We start from the raw sequence: 6,671 nt of genomic DNA, 5'->3' as shown, positions 1-6,671 counted from the left end.
GTCCTGAGCTGGCATTTGGTTTGAAGGAAAACAACTCTTGCTGCCCCGGTTCCTGTACAGTTAGAGTCCTGGTCTCCTGTGAAGTGCTGTTGACAGCACTCGCGTACAGGGTGGCTGTGAGGACAAACTGAATTGGTGCGAGCAGCAAGCACATGCTGGACATGTGGGCCTGAGCTGTACATGGGTGTAGGGACTTAGGTGTGGACTGGGTGTACTTGATTTGGGGGTGTAGAGAGCAGGATGCCATTACAACCGGCTATACCAGCTACAATGTAAGTTGGGCTTCTGTGAGTGTGGGGGGGTATGGGGTGTTCAGTCCTTAACCAGATGAATCCAGGTGGGCGATGGGCCGTGGGGCGAGACTGGGGTTGTGTGTCCACGTGCACTTTGCGGGTGTGATGTGTGTCTACGACAGAAGCTGGGGTGGTTCAGGAGGAGTGGAGTGTCTGGGAGAGAAGGAGAGAGGGGGGTGGGGAGCGGGTCTTGCCTCCCAGCAGACACACTGGAGGAGCTCCGGCTTCCTTTAGCCTCCTTCCCACCCCGCCATCGTGGGGGCTGCCCAGGTACTCCCATTCCCGCTTGAGGGCTGTCAAGCCTTTTGGACGGCAGCAGACCCCCTGCCCTCTCACAGAAAACACAGGCATATTTCAGTCAGCATCTCAAGGAGATGGAGATGGACTTGGAGGGGAAACACAGAAGTCCCGGATGTCCGGCAGCCGCTCCCCTCTGGCAGCAGCACGGCTCCTGGGACCAGATCCGGGACTTTGGAAAAAGAGAAAGTGGCAAAAGGGGCTGCGCTGCGGCCTGGGCCACAGCCGGCTACAATGGAGGCAATGCACGTCCATTAGGGTCGTAGGCAGGAGAGACCCCCAGGCCAACATCTGCCCCTTCCTCCGCCCCCTCCTCATGGACTCAAGGGCAGGATAGCCCGTAGACAATGGCTCCGTCCTTTCTTGACAGCCATCCTCTGGGTCCGAGAGTGGGGAGAGGTGGTGGCATCTCCTCCACCCCACCCCCTTTGGGGCCTGGGTTCTCCGCTGTCCCGCAGGGACGTCGAGTCTGGCGGAGGCGTAGGGTGGGGAGGGAGGAGGGCAGAGGGCTGGCGGCCGGCCCTGCAGCCTGGACGGAGTTCATGGGCTGCGGAGAGGCCGCTGGACCCGACCCCGAGCCGGAGCCCTGCACTCCCCTCCTCCCCTGGGATAGCTTTTGGCCCCGCTGCTCGCGGCCTCACACGCCACTCCCTCGCCTGTCCCAGGGCCTTTTCCGGGAGGGGCACCCAGATGCCGCCCTCACCCTCCAGCGGTCCCCTCCCCTTTGCTGCGCGCGCGCTCCCAGGCTCACAGTCCGGCCCAGCCGCCTTTGCCTCCTTTTGCCGGTCAGCGTAGGACTGCCCCGCAGTGGAGCAGCGCAGGGGGCGATGTCTGGGGGGTCGCGCCCGGCGTCCGCCCGCCGGAGTCCCGGCTCCGCAGCTCCGAACCCAGCCTTTGGGGAAGCGGTGTGCAGACCGTGCCGGGCGGGGGCGCTCTTGAGCCTGGTTTGGAATTTTCACCCAACTTGCACGCCGCAGGCTGGGACAGGGGCGGGCGGCTGTGGGAACCGCCCCCGCAGGCGTAATGGTCGCTCAGGGCGGGTTCGGGGCGACCAGGGGGCTGCGGGTTTAGAACCCAGTTTAGAGGCCGACCGAGCGTTTTCGGACCCCCGGGGATTCGGGAGGCGAATGCAGGGGAAGGGGGATCAGTGGGAGGGAAATCCGCTAAACTGAACCTCCAGAGCATTAGAAGGGGCCCGGCCAATCCCTTGACCCCTCCTTCCTCCCAGTGGAAAGGGGAACCAGCAGTAGGAGGGGTCCTGTGTGTGGGGGCCCGCGGTCTGGGAGAGGGCAAGTCCCTGAGGGCCGGACCACCCCCCAGTCCCCACCCCTGAATGTGCACGGCCTTCCCCATCCCCCCGAAACGCGCGCCCCTGCGGGCTGAGCATTTGCACTCGCGGTCGCGCGCGTCCATACAAGGTCTGACTTGGGGTCAACTTTCACGCGGATCCCCGGGTGTGTGTGCACATGGCAGTGTCCGAAAGCGCGTGCACATCCCCGCCCCCCGTGCCCACCTCCCAACGCCACCAAGTGTCCTGACTGCCAGACCTCCGCGGCTTCTGCTCCAAGCGGTGGCCTGGGGCGGGGGTAGGGGGTGCGCGGGGCGGGCCAGAGGGAGGGGGCGAGGCTGCCTCCGGGCTCCCCACCTCGCCCCCGCGGCATGCTCCAACTTCCCCTCCCGTGTCACCCTCCGGACACCCCCAGTCCACCGACGTGCGGGAGCGACAGCGCCGCCCGCTCCTCCTCCAGCCCTCCCCGCTCCGCTCCTACACGAAACCTTCGATCGCGCTCAGAAAGAATGCGCTACAATCTCCGCGCTGCCGCCACCGCGCCCGCACCGGAGCCCGAGCCGGAGCCACCCGGCCCCGCGGCGTCGCCCGCGCCGCGGCTGCCCCGCCTGCCCGGCCAGCCCCGGACAAGAAGCGCGCGGTCCCCGCCGCCGCCCCGCGCTCGCCCCGCGCTTGACGCAGTGAGCGCCGCAGCCCGGCTCCCGCCGGCTCCTCTCGGCTCTCCCGCGCAGGCCGAGCCCAGCCCGGCGGGCTCCGGGAGGGGCGGGCTGGGCGCGAGGGGGAGGAGATCTGTCTGGAGCCGGCGAGCCGGGAGGAGGAAGAGGAGGAAGAAGCAGGGGAAGCCGCCGCGGCGCTCCGGGGACCTGAGCACTCGCGCTCCGCTCCCCTTTGCCCGCGCCTGAAGCCCGGCGCCAGCGCCCCGGCCCAGGTAGGAAGGGGCTTGTGGGGGAGGGGCTTGAGAGAGGCGGGGGTCCTCTCTGCGGCAGGTGCGGGGCCAGTGGGTCTCCGCCCCTGGGGGAGGCGGGGAAGATGCTCTTCCGGGCGGCAGCGGGGGCGGGCGCAGGTCCCCGGCGGCTCTCGCAGTCCCGTCCGCCCCAGCCCCGGCGCCCTGCCCTGAGCGGCCGCGCGGGGGCCGAGTCCCCCGCCCGCCGGGCTTCGGTTGCGGCGCGTTGGGGCCAAGGTGCCTGGGCTCCTCGTCTACCCCCGACTTGTGAGGCGGGAGCACCCGAAGTTAGCGGTCGCCGAGCCCCGGCGGACAAACTTCCCTCCCCGACGCCTCGGCCCAAAGGGTGGGGACGCCGGACCCCTCGGTCTAGGAGGCGCCGTGGGGACCCCGAAACTTTCCTGAGCTCTGTGAGAGCGAAGGCGGGCTGGGTAGGGAGCGGGGGAGGGGGTTGGTCTTATCTGCGAGTGTACGTTGGTATCCGCGGCGCCCCAAGTTGGCGCGGAGACTGCCCCCTCCATCTGGAGCCCCATATCGTAGTAGAGGGCACCCAGGGAGTGGACTGTGGGTGCCGAGCCTTCGCACCTCCGGCGCGAGTAGGGTAGAGCTCCTTCCCGCGCCGCTGGAGCCCTTGGAGGGGGTTACAGGACCCCCTCCCCCGGTTCTGTCGCTCTGCTGCTGCCGAGTTTGCGGGACAGATCCGCTCACAGCTATTAATAGGCGCCGGTGACCCGAACCTCTCCCCGCCGGGGAAGCCGCGGAGCTGGGCTTGGCTGCGGGCTGGGATGTGACCCCAGGCCCAGAGCTGACCCCTCCCCAGCTATTATGGTCCCCAGCCTGCCGCTCTTCCCTCCAAGTCCCCTGCTCTCCTCCCACTCTTTCCTCTCCAGGCTCGGGGTGTGCCCCCAACTTTTTCTCTTCTCAAACTGCCCTGTATGGCCTGTGGTTGCCCCATCAGCCAGAGGCTGGGGCGAGACCGGCATGATTCCAGCATAGTCCCCAACCGAGCTCTCCTCCTGGATGGGTGTGGGTCCCTGGGGCCACACTGCCTGGGGATGAGCGGGAATTTGCTCACATCAGCGTCTCTTCCTTCCACCCCACCCTCAGGGGCGCAGCACACACACACACCCACCGCTGCCCGGTCACCAGCCCCTCTGAGGGGCCGTGGAGAACGGGGTGGTCGCGGTGGAGAGCAGAGGGGCCTGCAAGGCTTCTGCGAGGGTTTGGGGGTGTAGCTTCCGCTGCATGTGCAGGGAGGGGCAACGTCCTGGTGGCCCCATCCCAGCGTCGTCTTCCTGTGCCTCCCAGAAGGCCCTGGAGGATTTAGTCCCCCCAACCCCACCCGAAGCTTCAGTTGATTTGAGGATTTGGAGGCGGGGTCCAGGGTACTTCTTCCCGTCACCCCGTTTGCAAGTCCAGCCCGGTAGCAGCTTGGGGGGGGGCTTGGTTCCCAGGGCTGGTCGCCTGCCCCGCCCCCTCCGTTACCTCCGGGACCCCAGCGCCCTCCAGCGCTCGCTTGCCGGGCTCTCTCTACCTCAGAGCTTCAGTGAGCGAGGTGACTATCGTCCCCCTGCTCCGGGTCTGGGTGAGGTAGCCCACCCCCCTGTGGAGCGCAGATGGGGTCCCTGACGGATGTCCTCGCGGTGGCGGCGCCGGGTCTCTGTAAGAGAATTAATGACTTACACGCAGGCTGCCAATCGGCGGCCACGGGGGAGGGGCGACCTAGCCGAGACTCAGGGGATGAGGTCGCAGCTGGACGGCGAAGCCTCACCTCAGGGAGGGGTGCCTAACTGCGGGCAAAGCCTCTGAAGCTGGGTCCCAGCTCCCGTCAGCTGTGCCCCCAACTCTTTGCTTAGCTCTCTGAGCCCACCCGCTCCCAGATCCGCTGGGTACTGGTACCCTCCAGCGGAAACCGGTACCGCCCCTCCAGTTGACCTCTGAGCCCCTCCACAGAACCCTGACCTTGGGTGGTCACATACTTGCAGGGCGGAGTGAGGCAGTGCGCTTCAAGGGCCTCTGGCCTCAGCTTGCACACCGCAGAAATGGGCTCACAGCCCTTGGGCCTGGGGCGTAGGGAGGAGGTCGTGATATAACTCTGGGCAGGCACCCATCGCAGTTCCCGGTACCCTGGAGACCCCCATCAAATGCCAACCCTATCCTGCTTGGCCGGCAGGCCTGGGGGAACCGGCTGGAAAGGGGGAGTCAGCCAACTCTGGCAGGGGTTTGCCTAAGAAAGGCTGCCCTGGGGCAGTGAGTCCCTCCTTGTCACAGGGCTGGTGAAGCCAGAGGCTGGAAGGCTGCTTTCTTGGACCTTCTGAGAGTGACCAGTTTCTCCTCAGTGGGAGCTGCAGCTGCGGGGTTGGGTGGGGTGAGGGTGGGGGCTCTTAAACATCAGGGAGAAAAGGGGAGCCCTCTCACCACCCACTCAGTTCCCTATGCCCAGACCTGGCACATTTGAGGCTTGCAGTATCTGTCTGGTGACAATTAAGGCCTGCCCTTGGCCTGCACCTGCTGGGATAGGGGTCAGAATGGGGGCAGTCCAAGGAGAGCACAGCCGCTCAGAGGCCCAGAATGGCCCGACTGCCTTTCCCCGCATGCCTCCCCCGGCCCCCGAGCTGTGATGTGTGCCCCAGAACTTGTAATCATGGGGCACACCGGCTTCTGTCCCAACAGCCCCTTATGGCTCAGCACCCCTCAAAGGAGCCCCACCTGGCAAGCAGGAGGGGGGCACAAAGCATTGAATTCCGGCCTGGGAAGGGAGGGCAGCTCAGCGCCCACTCCCTGTACCTGGCCACCCTTCTGTGCCCAGGCATGCCGGGTGGGGGGCCCAGTCTATAGGGCTGGCGTGTGCTGTGCTTGCTCGCTCACATCCCTCTCCGGTCCCCACACACTATAGGATTTATCTTGATTTGCTGCCTTTGAATTGAGTCAACTCTTTTGTATGCTCGGTGAATTGCCCAGCTGCTGGCGGGGAGCGGAGAGCGTGCCGGGGGTACTGAGGCCGAGAATCAGAAGCGGGCGGGGGACAGGAAGCGGGGAGGGGGCGCGCGCGCCGCGGGGACTGACCGGGCTGCGCAGGGACACGGGTGGGCTTTGAGGCGCGGGCCGGCCGCCGAGCCCGGCTGGCCGAGGGCACTGCCGGGGCAGAGTCCGGAGGGGTGGAGGGATCGTCCTGGGGGTCAAGACTGCTTCTCCCGCTCTGCTTCGCACGCGCCGAGTGGCGTGGGGCAAGCCTCGGGGCCTCTCTTGCCTCAGTTTCCTCGCCTGTAACGTGTGGAAAGGGGGGCTTCCGCACACGCAGGTTGTGAGGGTCAAACTAAGAGGGTAGAGTGTGCGAGAGCGTCCCGGAGTAATCCCAGAGGTGGGGTGAGTAAGGGAAGGAAGGGGGCCAGGGTTGGGGAGGGGGGCCGGCGTGTCCCCATCGGCCCCCTGCGTTCCCTTCCCTGCCCCTGCGTCCCTGCCTTCTCCGATGTGGGCCGCGCCGACCCGGGTCCTGAGAACGCCTGGGCTTTGTTTCATGTGGAGGGGTCGCGCGGGTGGCTCATCCAGGCCACGGCTGTTGCGCGCTCCCCCACCCCGAGTGCCACCCCTGCCTCCGCCGCCACTGGGTGGGTGGAAGGGCAGGGGGGACCGCGAGGAACCCTCCTGCGCTTTCTAGTACCTCCCCCTGCTCTGCCCCCCTCCCCCTCTCGGCTCCAAGGCCGAGGAGGGAAGGAGCGAGGCGGCCGGGAGGCCAGGCGAGCCGAGGGGCTTCGGGAAGGAGGGGGCGAGGGCGAGGGCGAGATTCGGAGCCGGACTCCAGGACTCCTGCGGGGAGAAGGGGTGGGAGGGAGGAGCGAGGGGGAGGGAG

General features: G+C 66.9%; 1 protein-coding gene across 2 annotated transcripts in view; it reads left to right on the top strand.

The window, feature by feature from the left end:
* The first annotated feature begins 2,056 nt into the window (after nucleotides 1-2,056).
* The window catches only part of ELFN1 (extracellular leucine rich repeat and fibronectin type III domain containing 1), a 65,923-nt gene continuing 61,308 nt past the window's right edge, over nucleotides 2,057-6,671 (top strand). For both annotated transcript variants that reach the window (XM_088798802.1, XM_088798804.1), the window contains exon 1: nucleotides 2,057-2,806. The gene's annotated coding sequence lies outside the window, so the exon portion shown is untranslated. The remainder of the gene's footprint in view (nucleotides 2,807-6,671) is intronic.

Source organism: Rhinolophus sinicus, chromosome 5, assembly GCF_057876585.1.
Source record: "Rhinolophus sinicus isolate RSI-liver-muscle chromosome 5, RSI-T2T, whole genome shotgun sequence".
Classification (NCBI taxonomy): Eukaryota; Metazoa; Chordata; class Mammalia; order Chiroptera; family Rhinolophidae; genus Rhinolophus; species Rhinolophus sinicus.
This window is presented reverse-complemented; position numbering and strand designations above follow the sequence as displayed.